Source organism: Mesocricetus auratus, unplaced genomic scaffold, assembly GCF_017639785.1.
Source record: "Mesocricetus auratus isolate SY011 unplaced genomic scaffold, BCM_Maur_2.0 Super-Scaffold_6730, whole genome shotgun sequence".
Lineage (NCBI taxonomy): Eukaryota > Metazoa > Chordata > Mammalia > Rodentia > Cricetidae > Mesocricetus > Mesocricetus auratus.
In genome coordinates, this window is record NW_024429184.1 from 10,585,255 (window position 1) to 10,596,943 (window position 11,689).

The window sequence follows — 11,689 nt, forward strand, 5'->3', positions numbered from 1 at the left end:
GGTTCTTTGTGATAATGTAATGACAGGCTGAACCCTGGGGACCACAACAGAGAATTGTACCAGGAAGAACTGTGTAAAGCAAATGGGAATGTGCTGGGTGTGTGCATGTGTATGCTGCAAAAATGTTTCCCTTGGGACTCTAATATTTATGTGTATGTATGTTTTATGTGTTTGTGTGTGTAATGTTGTATGTGTGTGTATGTGTATGTGTGTGTGTAAACGCATGCACAGGAGTATGCAGGTGTGCACTCCTGTGCATATGCACACATGGGCCACAGCAGGACATTAGGTACCTTCCTATGCCAATGTTAACTATTCAGACAAGGTCTCTCACTGAACTGGAAACTCATGATTCTTGCTAGACTGTCTGGCATGCAAGATCTTAGGATAATCTTTCTCCAATGCTTGGGTTACAAGCATGTGTAACATGCCTGGCAGTTTGCATGGATGCTAGGGATTTGAACTCGTGTCCCCATGCTTTCTGAGCAAGCGCTTTTACCCACTAAGCCATCCTCTCAGAACCTGGGTCTCTATTTTACAATGGCAGTAGATAAAAGGAAGTCCAGTCTCTGGCTGGAGATGACAATCTACCTCTCTCTTCTCTTTGTTCTTCTTTGCTGTCTGTACCTAATGAATCAGCTACTGGACATTTAGACAGGAGTACATGCTCTCTAGTGGAGTCCTCTGAGTTCCATTCCCAGTAATGGGTGATCACGTTACAACAATGAAGTTAATAAAAATATTCTGTTAATTAAAGAAAAGATAGAGTCAAACCAGCAAGATTTCTTTTCCTTGTGCCTCTATTAGGGTTTGGTGTCAGTGACTTTCCTAGAATACAGAATGCGTGCCTTTTCCCACAAGCAGGAATACCTTAGCTCACATATGAGTTACATATTTAGGAGGCTTACCTGAGGGTTGGGGAGACGGCTCCATCTCTAAAACCCATGCTATGCAGGCATGAGGAACCTAGTTCCATCCCCAGAACACACACTAAAGTTATGTGCAGAAGTGTATGCTGAGATCCCAGTGTAAAAAAAAGTACAGATAGGACATCCCTGAGGCCTGAGGGCCAGACAGTGTAACGTACTCAGCAAGTTCCAGACTGAATGAGATACCCTATTAAAAGCAATAAGGCGGAGGGTTGGGGAGATGGCTTAGTTGGTAAAGTGCTTCCCATGCAAGCATTGTCACTGAGTTAAGATCCCTAGCACCCATATAAAAAAACAGGCACACAAAGATGCTCTTGTAATCCCAGCACTAGGGGAAGCAGAGCCAGGAGGATCTCTGACTAGTGCTGGCCAGCTAGTCTAGCCTACTTGGTGAGACCCACTTAGGTTCAGTGAGAAACTGCCTCACCATAATGTGGAAAACAATTGCTGAAGCCATACAATCTATATTTCTGAACCTGCAGGCAAATGCACAAGAAAACACATACACACTCACACTCACACACACACAAACACACATAAACATTTTTACAAGTGATTTCTATTTGACCTATGTCCATACTATTCAGAGATCTCCGTTTTTCCAATTGTCTTGCTGTTTATTGAGTTCTTTTACAATAGGAGCAGAAAATATGTTTCTATTCCTTAAATCATATTTGTGTGGGCTTGCCTCAAAAAAAATCCAAAGAAATAATGACAGGGTACCTTAACATTTTTGTGCTGTCACGCCTAGAGCAGAACAAATATGCCACACACAGGCGCTGATTATTTTTCGACTCGACTATCGGAGACAACAGCGAGGCAAAGCAGATGCAAGCTGAGGCAGCGGAGTCTGAGTGCTGAACAGAATCGGCAATGGCAGAGCCAATCCCCACGGAAACGAAACTGAAGATCCCAAGGCAGACTCTGCTTTCAGCAAATGGGAGGCAACGTGGTGGCATTCTAAGATCCAGAAAAGCCAAAAAATGCAACGCTGACAACAGAGACAGAGAAGTCTAGTTTGGAATTTAGCAGCGTGACTTCATAGCTGCTGCTGAGCCCTCACTGGCAACTACCACAGAAAGATGTCCACCCTGTCTAGCTGCATAACTAGACTTTCCATCTCTAGTGCCAGTGCACATCATCCTCAGCACAGTCTCTGTCTTCAAGGGTTAAACTCCTGTAGCCAGCTGCTCATCTCAGTTAAGAGAAAAGAAGTCTCGAACTCAGAAAATTACGGGTTTGGAAATAGGTTGGTGTTTGCAAGGGATGCTGTAATATGATACAGCTAACAATCTTGAGTTTATTCCTAAACTGCTCCATGATTCCTTTCTCTGAAAATTAAGAGACAATGATGAGATTTTCAGCACTGTCTTCTAATTTAGGTTTCTTTCTTGTAACTTAAATGTCACTGCTGTGGATGATCTCATGGGAACTCCACGACACACCAATCAGATTTTATACAGCATATCCTCACCTAAGGTCACTGGGATCCCAAACTACTTATGTACCATTAACATAGTTAATGGTAAAACAGTCATCTGGAAAAGCACAGGATAGTTTTCAAGTTTTATTCTCCAAGATCCTGATAATTTTTTAATGAAATGAAAAAGACAGAAAATACTGAAACTTCTAAAATTCTCCTAGATAACCGTTATGTGTATTACCTACTTTCCTCTTTGTTGAGACCAGATACCTACCAAAGAGGCAACTTAAAAAGAGTTCAAATAGATATGGCTTATCATGGCTACATTATCTTGAAATTTTCTCCATTAAAAGTGTTGGTTCATTAATTTTGAATTCATTGTCACTTAAATTCTCAAGATACAAGCGAAAGACAACCAGCTTTTTTGCCTGAATATAACATGAAAGGCCTGCAGCCCAGTTCCTCATAAAATCTTTTTTTTTTGCCAGCCAAAGCTTCATGAATTGAGACTCCATGTTCTAAAACTCTCTAAGCATTCTGGTCTATCAAACTCCCACCAGCACAGTCCATTCAACAAATGGAATCCTGAGATTTGCAGGCAAATGGATGACACTAGAAGAAACCATCCTGAGTGAGATAATACAGTCACAAAAAGAGAAACATGGCATGTACTCTCTCATATATGGATTTTAGACATAGATCTGGGGAGTGCCAGCCTACAATCCCATGGCCAGAGAGTCTGGGAAACAGAAACTTCATTCAGTGGCTGATGGAAGAAGAGGCACACTCCCATGTTTAAGTACTGAGCTGAACTCAAGAAAGCCAGTAACAGAGAGGGAGGACTGATGACCAAAGGAATTAAGACTGGGCTGGTTTAACCCCCAGAAACAGCTGACCTGACAAAGGTTAACTTTTGAATCCCAGGCATCAGCCTGGGAACCCAGCATGGGACTGATCAAGACCCCCTGAATGTGGGTGTCAGTGAGGAGGCCTAGGTAATCTATTGAGCCTTGAGCAGTAGATCAGTACTCATCCCGAGTATACACACGGACTTTGGACTCCCATAGAACAATGTGAGAAGCACTCTCACCCTGAACTCTTGGGGGAGGGTCTAGGCCCTGCCCTGGATGTAATGATAGACTATGGGGAAATGAGGGTATAATGGGGGAGGGTTGGGGGAGGACACGGGAGGAGGAGAGGGAAAGGGAGAGGGACCTGGAACTGACTTGTGAAGCAACCTTGTTTCTAATCTAAATTTAAACTTAAAAATAAATTTAAAAAATTGTTAAAAAAAAAGAATAAGCAGTTGGTGTGGATGTAGTAGTTGTCTTGAAAGTAGAACTTTAGAGAAGGCTATTACATCTCCCAGTAAGGAAACGCTGGCTGCCATGTTTACCTCTCCACTTATTGAACATGTTTAATGTACACTATAGGAAAGTGTGGCTGTATATGGGAGAAAAAGTATCTTCTGAGCCAGAATTTAATAGTTACTCATTGCACAGATTTGAACAAACAACAATTGAAAATGAAATCAGTTATTTTTATCGACTCAAACTTGAAGCCAACTATCTTTTTCCCTTCAACATGCAATAAGAAATTCCATAAACAGTAATTCCATAAATCTTTCTCAAGGCAATTATTTTTTCAAGTGAAGGCTTTTAAATCCAATAGAAGTTTGCATGAAAGAGGTAAGCTTGAAACTATTATCTTATTAAACTATAAGTGCATTTATTCTGCACTCACTACGATGTTGTGAGGAAACATAGGATTTGTTGACATTTACTAGGGTCTTCTTTCCCTGAATTTCTCACCAGCAATGAAGCTGCCTGAGGATGCTTTCACAGGACTACAGCTGGGCAGATAAGTGGTTATCAAGGTGGAAGGACTATAGGGGACGTCTCGAAGTTGACAATTGAAATTCCATTTAAAAAGATACGCTCAGTTTGAGTTCTACAAACACTCCAGCTTGTTGAATTAATTTTGTTTACCTTGAGAGGACTATTTACTTTAAGAAGTAAAGATTTCTTCACTCCCAAATTATAGCTGTAGCAATCAAGGACTAAAAACCATTCAAGGTTTTAGAAAGTGGTGAATAGTATCATATATGTTGTTTTTAAAATGGAAAGGAAAATTTCTTTCCTTTCCTGTTCCTTCTTTGTTTCTTCGTTGTTTTCTATGAAGTTAGGTTTTATGTTTTTACTAAATTTTTAATCAATTAGTAAAATCATGTTTATCATATACAGCTGGATATCTTGAAATATATGTACATCTATATATTATTTAACATCTGCATAGAGATACTTAGCATATGCATTAATCTGAAGAGCTATCATTTGAAAAGGGGAACTCCTAGAATCTACTCTCTTGATATTTTTCAGACATTCATTCTTATTAATTATAGTCAGCCTGGCACACAAAATATCTCTTGATTACCTGTGAGGAGTAGTGGACTGGGGGTGTATTAGGAGGGAGGTAAGAGGGATGGGAGGAGGTGAGGGGGGCAGGAAGAGGGGTGGGAGAACTGTGGTTGGATTGTAAAATGAAATAAAAAGTGGAAAAAAGTCTCTTGAACATAAACTCTTTAATCTAATTAAAGGTTTTGTTTGGTCAACATGCTAGCAGACTCTGGAGTCATTGTTTCACTCTGTACCTATGTAGTGTTTGTAGCTCCCACATAGGTGAGACTATGTGGTCCAATTCTTTCCACTCCTGGCTTATTTAACTAGATGTGATACCCTCCAGGGTCACCTGTCTGTTCACAAATTATAGGATATCTGTAAGTTTTAGTTGCTGTGTCTACAGTATGTACACCACCTTTATCCATTCATCTATTTATCGTTTACATTCTGTGTCTTGAGTACTGTGAACAATAACTGCAATAAACACATGAACTACAATGAACATGGGAGTGTAGATATCTCTTCAACATGCTTGTTCTGTTTTCTTTGGACATACACCTGTTTTGAAATTGCTGGACCATGTGTGATGTAGTGTTCATTTCTGAGGCACAGTGGCTGTTCTAATGTACATTCCCAACAACAGTTTGTGAGGTTTCCTTTTTTCCATATCACACTTTCTGTCTTTTTGAAGAGTGACTCTTTTGGGTGTGAAGGGATAGTGTGTGGCTCATTGTGACTTAGGTTCCTTTCCTCTCATGGTTAGTGATGTTGAACAATTTTCTTTCCATATATTTAGTGGTTGCTTGTTTGTCTCTTGATGAATGTCTATTCAGGCTGTCTGTCCACTTTTTAAACGATGGGGACTTTAAAAATACTTGCTATTGAGTTGAGTTCCTTGTAAATTTTTTTGATTAACTCCTTATCAGATCAGTTTGTTAAATATTCTTTGCATCTAAAGGTTGCATCTTTACCATGTTGTTTGTTTCCTTGGTATGCAGAAACCTTTTATTTGTCATAATGAGTTTCCTTTTATCTGTTTTGCAATCATATCTAGGAATGTTTTCCTCTGGCAAATGTGGAGTTTTTTTCCTGTATGTTTTGTTTTAGTTATTTTATGGTTTCAGATTTTATGCTGAGAACTGTATTAGATGTTTACATACAATATGAGATGAGGGTCCAATTTCAGTCTTTAAAAGTTTTATTAATTCTTTGATCATATTCATCCTATTTGTCAGCTTATGTCAGATATATACCATCCTTTATCTGTGTCTTTCTTTTGTAAACATGTCAAGCCCAGTTTATCCTCCTCAGATATTCTTAGGAGTGCTTTCTTACATTGGAACATGGTAAACTCCTCAGTGGCCACATTCATAAAGAAAACTGACTCTAGATATCTCTTCCCTTAAAAGACCCTCCTCTTGGCCCCTCAATAATTTTCTTTTGGTTATTCCAAATGAAATGTACATATCTGAAGCTTCAAAGGCAGCATCTACAACTGTGAGAAAACATTTGGTATTTGTCTTTCTCAGCTGGGTTGCCTCATTCAGAATAAATATTTATAGTTCCATCCATTTACCTGCAAGTTTAATAGCTTCATTTTTACTAATAGCTGAGTAATATTCCACTGTATAAATAAACCATTCATCAGTTGATGTTGATTCATCTATGCTGTATCAACTTTTTGGTTATTCTAAATGAAGCAATGATGAACATGGATGAGCATTTTTTTATAGTAGGATATGAAATCCTCTGGGTATATTCCCAAGAGTAATATAGCTGAATCATGTGCTCAAGGTTGCTCCGGCTATATTAATGACGATACTTTGTAATTTAATAAGCTTTTTTCCTCCTTCCTCCTCACTTCCCTTTCCTCCTCTTTTCCTTTATTATAATAGTAGTGGTTAGTCTTAGCATCATGTGTGATAGGCAAGCAGTTTATCATTAATTTATACATACCCCAGACCATGGATTTCTTTTGCTGCGAAGGACACCATTGTTATTTTGATGAGCTACACTGAATCTCTAGATGATTTTATGTAGCATTTTAGCATCTTTAATTCTCCAAACTCCATGAACATGAAGTTTCTTTTCATTCAGTTACATGTTTCATCAAGTTCACTGTGGAATATTTCACTCTTTTGGTTAAATTTATTCTTGAGCATTTTTATGCTATTGTAGATGGAATTGCTTTCTTGATTTTATTTTCAGATGGATTGCAGTAAGTGCACACTACTGATTTTTGTATGTTAATTGTCGTATTCTGTAACTTTAGTGAATGAGTTCTGACAATTGTATGTATGCTTATGTGTGTTTGTGTGTTTGTGTGTGTGGGTGCACACGCGTGCACGTGCACGTGCATTTGTGGACTATATAGCATTTTCTATACATAAGATCATGTGATCAGAAAATAGGGCCAACTCAACTCCTTTATTTTTATCATGTATACATTTATTTTTCTGAAATGACTAATTGATGTGACTAAGACTTCTGATACATGTGCTGAGTAGAGATTGAGAGGGTGGACGTTCTTACCTTGTTCTAGATCTAAGAGGGAAAGCTTCAACTTCTCCCTATTGAACATGGTATCAGCTGTGGATTTCTAACATATGAACCTTATTGTATTGAGGTACATTTGCTCCACACCAAGGTCACTGAAAATTTTTATCATGAGTTATTGAATTTTGTCAAATGTCTCTTCTGTAGCTTTTTGAAATGACAATATGATTTTTATCAATCACTCTATTAATGGGATGTTCCACACTTACAGCTTTATTTATGTGGCTTTCTTATTGCATCTGTGGGATGACTTCCATTTGATTTTAGGAAGTTATTCTTTAATGTACTTTTGAATTTAGTCTGCTAGTATTTGTTGGAGATTTTTGCCTCTGTGTTCATCAGAGATACTTACTGGCTCTGTAGGGCTGATGTTTCTCCCCCTACACTTCCTCTCTCCTTCCTCCATTTCTCTGTCCTTCCCTCTTCTCTGTCTTGTACACTGTTTGGCTTTGGCATCAAGGTTTAAAATAAGCTTGAAAGTATTTCTTGGAAGAATAATCTTCTTCTTCTCCTCCTCCTCCTCCTCTTCCTTCTCCTCCTCCTCTTCCTCCTCCTCCTCATTCTCCTTATCATTCTTCTCATCCTTCATTTTCTTGAAATACATTTTTAATGTCTTTTTGAACAATTTCTCTTCTACCTGCTCCTTTTATTCCAGGGTTTTGTGCATGCTGGGAGTAGGGGTGGGGAGGAATGCTAACACTTAGCAACATCCCCAGCTCTTTGGTTTTCTCTCCAAGTCTGTCATCTATTCCCTCTTAGAGCTGCTGTTTTGTTTCTCACTCATTTTTGTGTGCTGTGTTTCCTGTTTGTTCTTTTTGGTTTTGATCTTAAGATATTTTTCAGTAACTTCTTTGGTTTTTTGATTGATTTATTATTTCCTCCAAAGCATGTGGATTAATTTTCTTATGTGCATGAATTTTTTGAACTTCCTGTTAAATTACTTTTTAAATTTTATGACAATAAAAATAGATAAAGTGTACCATTGGCTTAGTAGCTCCTTAAAATGATTCATTTAGTGTCTGGCTTAGCGTTCTGTTTTTTCCTCTGAACTATTATTCGTCTACAGTTTTCTCATGCCTTTGATAGCACTAAGGACGGGGTGAGGTCCTCAGGAATGGTTAGAGAATTCAGGTGCCTTGAGCTGTGGCAGCTTTATCATGACAAAGCTGGATTGATAGAGTAACAGAGAACACTACACTCTGCTTATTCTGCTTGCTAGGACTGTTTCCTGCCTACTGTTTGTACTCTTCCATGTAACTCTTGTTGACTGAAGGAATAGTGGAATATTTGGAGAGACATGTATATTGCATGTTTACTCACCATAATTTCCATACTTATTTGCTTTTCTCAAAGAAAGAATGGCTATTTTAACCTGATGACTGGGTGGGGGTTGGTAGCAGGTCTTTGTGCTCCCTCTTTTTTGGGTTATGGAGAAAAAGAGTTGCCTGTTTAGCACTGGTTCCTGGGATTGTTGTGCATCCCTGAAGGACAGAGAAGGTTGATGGAGTAACAAAATAGTGATTAATTAAGCACACAGACACACAAACACAAACATGCCTGCACACATATGCACACACACAGACACATGAGCACTTTATTTTAGTCACTGTTGTAGACAAGCTACTTACTGAAAGAAGCCTGCTTGACCAGACCTATGTGGTTTGAGACCAACCTCAGATTTGTTAACTTCAGTGTGCACTCCCTTAGTGGATTTCCACTTGTCACTTTGATTTCAGGGTACTCTCTTAGATGTGGTTCATGACTGTCAGTGGTATAAGTGGGCCACATTTTTCAATTTCCAATCATGTCCTTGTTTTCAGGTTTGCAAACATTTCTCTTTGGATTCATTGTTGATTATGATTTTTAAACATGGAGCTTTCAGACAAACATCTGTACCTTAAAACAACACCAATATGCACAACACAACATATAACATACAATGGTGCTTTAAACATCTAACAAACACAACTCTACTTACAGCTGCACTGAAAAGCCTCACATATTCAATTTTAATTCAGGACTCACTTGCAAACTCTCTTCACCACCCACTGGAGCTTCATGGAGACACAGATTGGAAGAGCCACAGTAGGAGTTGAGGAAGTGTGCATAGCTCTCTCACCAGGACCTCAGAACTAAAGAAAGTTGCTATTTACTGAGCATATGCTAAATACCACATGTAAGTTATTGTGCCTTCGGTGATCAAGTCAGTTTTCTTCAGGTTGGAGAGTAAAAGGAGAACCATCCTATAGCAAGATAGCCTGGTTGAACTTACATTTGCTTATTGCTTACACACAGCCTTTTGAACAAGTGTTATCTTCAAACAAACAAGATCCAACATGTCTCAAGGCAAAAAACAAAATTCAACTATGGCTCCATTGGCCTGGAATTAAAGAGGCTGCATTTTTTTGTTCTCAGTGACTTTTTAACTGAAAGGACAAAGGGAGAATCCCAAATAAAGATGATTAGGTTCAACATGCAACCTTAAACAGCCAATGAAAATTAGAATACCTAATAGGTATTCCAAATAAATAGGAATCCAAATAAAAAGCTAGCAGGGCTCAGACAAAGGCTCCTTGGGGAGTGTATTGAGATCATGTGCATGCTCAAGCTCTTGTATCTTCGGTCTGGGGATTACAAGTGCTCCTCTTTATTTGTTCAGTAGTATCAGCTAGGTAGTCCTTAGAGCCCATCGCTAATACTGAAGCATCCACAAATATTCTTGCCACGATATGGATGCTGATGATTACTGAATGAAGTGCTATGTGCTTGGTGGTTTTCCGTCTCTGGCAAATGGAAGTGTCTGACATTCATAACTGTAAGACTTTCTAACTCCTTTAAAGAAGAGACAGGTGAGATAGCAGGGGTGTTTTTTCACACAGAAGCAATAGGATGAGGTAAGACACAGGAACAAAGAATTTTCTATCTTAGGTTTCCAAATTTTAAAGTAAAGTTTACATCCTTTTCCCAAGTTCCCAAGCCCAACCAATCAGAGGATTGCAATTCTTTGACTGCTTGACTCTAGAGAGTGCAATCAAAGTGAATCCTTAGACTCCTGTCAGTAAATAGAGGAAAGCCCATTTGGTCAACATGGAGAGATTTGCAACACAAAGCTGTCTCTGTCAAGTTCAGAGCGCTGGTGGACTGACAGCACTAGGAACTGATGAGTTAGACTGTATTTGTGCCTGGGATGCAGTTTCGTGATAGGGTGTGTACTCACCATGGGGTAAGTTCCATACCCAGCACCACTTCGTTCCCAAACTAGGTGGAGCTCTTGCGGCCTCTGAGTTTACATCATGTAAAATCATCTTTGCCCGTAAGCAAGCTAGGTTGCTTGGAATGTTGTTTGCAACTGATAGGATTTTACCCAAGACAACCACTGGTTTTCATTTATTTATTTATTTATTTATTTATTTTTATTTACCTCCTGTGTATATAGAGAACTTTTAGCTAAATCTTAATTTCCACATCATTATATCTCTACTTGACAAGTTAGAAAGCCAAAGCTTAGAATTGTTACCTAGGGTGGTATAGCAGGCATTTGGATATGGTTCATCAAAGCCTAGAGTTTTTCCTTTTCATATCTAATTATATCTCAATTATGAAGTCCCAGGTGCCTTGCACACATTTTGTTAAACCTTGTGTTCACCAAGGGTGAACTTTCCTCTGAGTGTCTGGTAATATTTGATATTGTTTGAGATGCAGGCCTCTCAATGCATAAAGATCACTTTTTCCCTTGGTGGGTTAGAATTCATTTTGAAACAGATCCAGGTATGTAAGAGGCAGATTGAATAGAGTATATTTCTGGCCTGCCTTAAAAGGCAGCATGAAATAGGACAAATTTGGAGATTTTGGAGTCTGACAGATGAGTGGAAATCCTGACCGTAGGACATTTGGATTTTCACCATGCCAGATTTGATGGGCCAAACAGATAAACCCTGAGGATGCCACTGGAATCCAAAAGAACAGGAAAGCTTAAAAGTGTCCGTGACAGTGCCAACAAAAGAGGGGAATGTAGTGTAGAATCTGTTCTGATGTTCCATTGAAGGGAAATGACTAAGACTCATTTTCACAGACAATGTACATGTGTCCTGGCTAACAGGGCCCCTCTAGGGGTGACTGGAAAAGCTAACCAAGCCTCATTACCTCATGCTTAACTCAGGATGAGGAAGGGTCCCACAGTCAGAAGATCCCAGAACTATTTTGCATCATGGGTGAAGGGCACTTGGAGCCACAGCCAGAGGTGGGACCTCCTTTTCTTACCCAATATAGCAATCCTCAATGACGAGTATTTGTCTCCTATTTAAACAAAATGTTAAAGAACAAACTCCACAGGAGGGGTAGGTCCTTGAGAATAAGTGCAGTGTGTTATGTACCATGAGAGA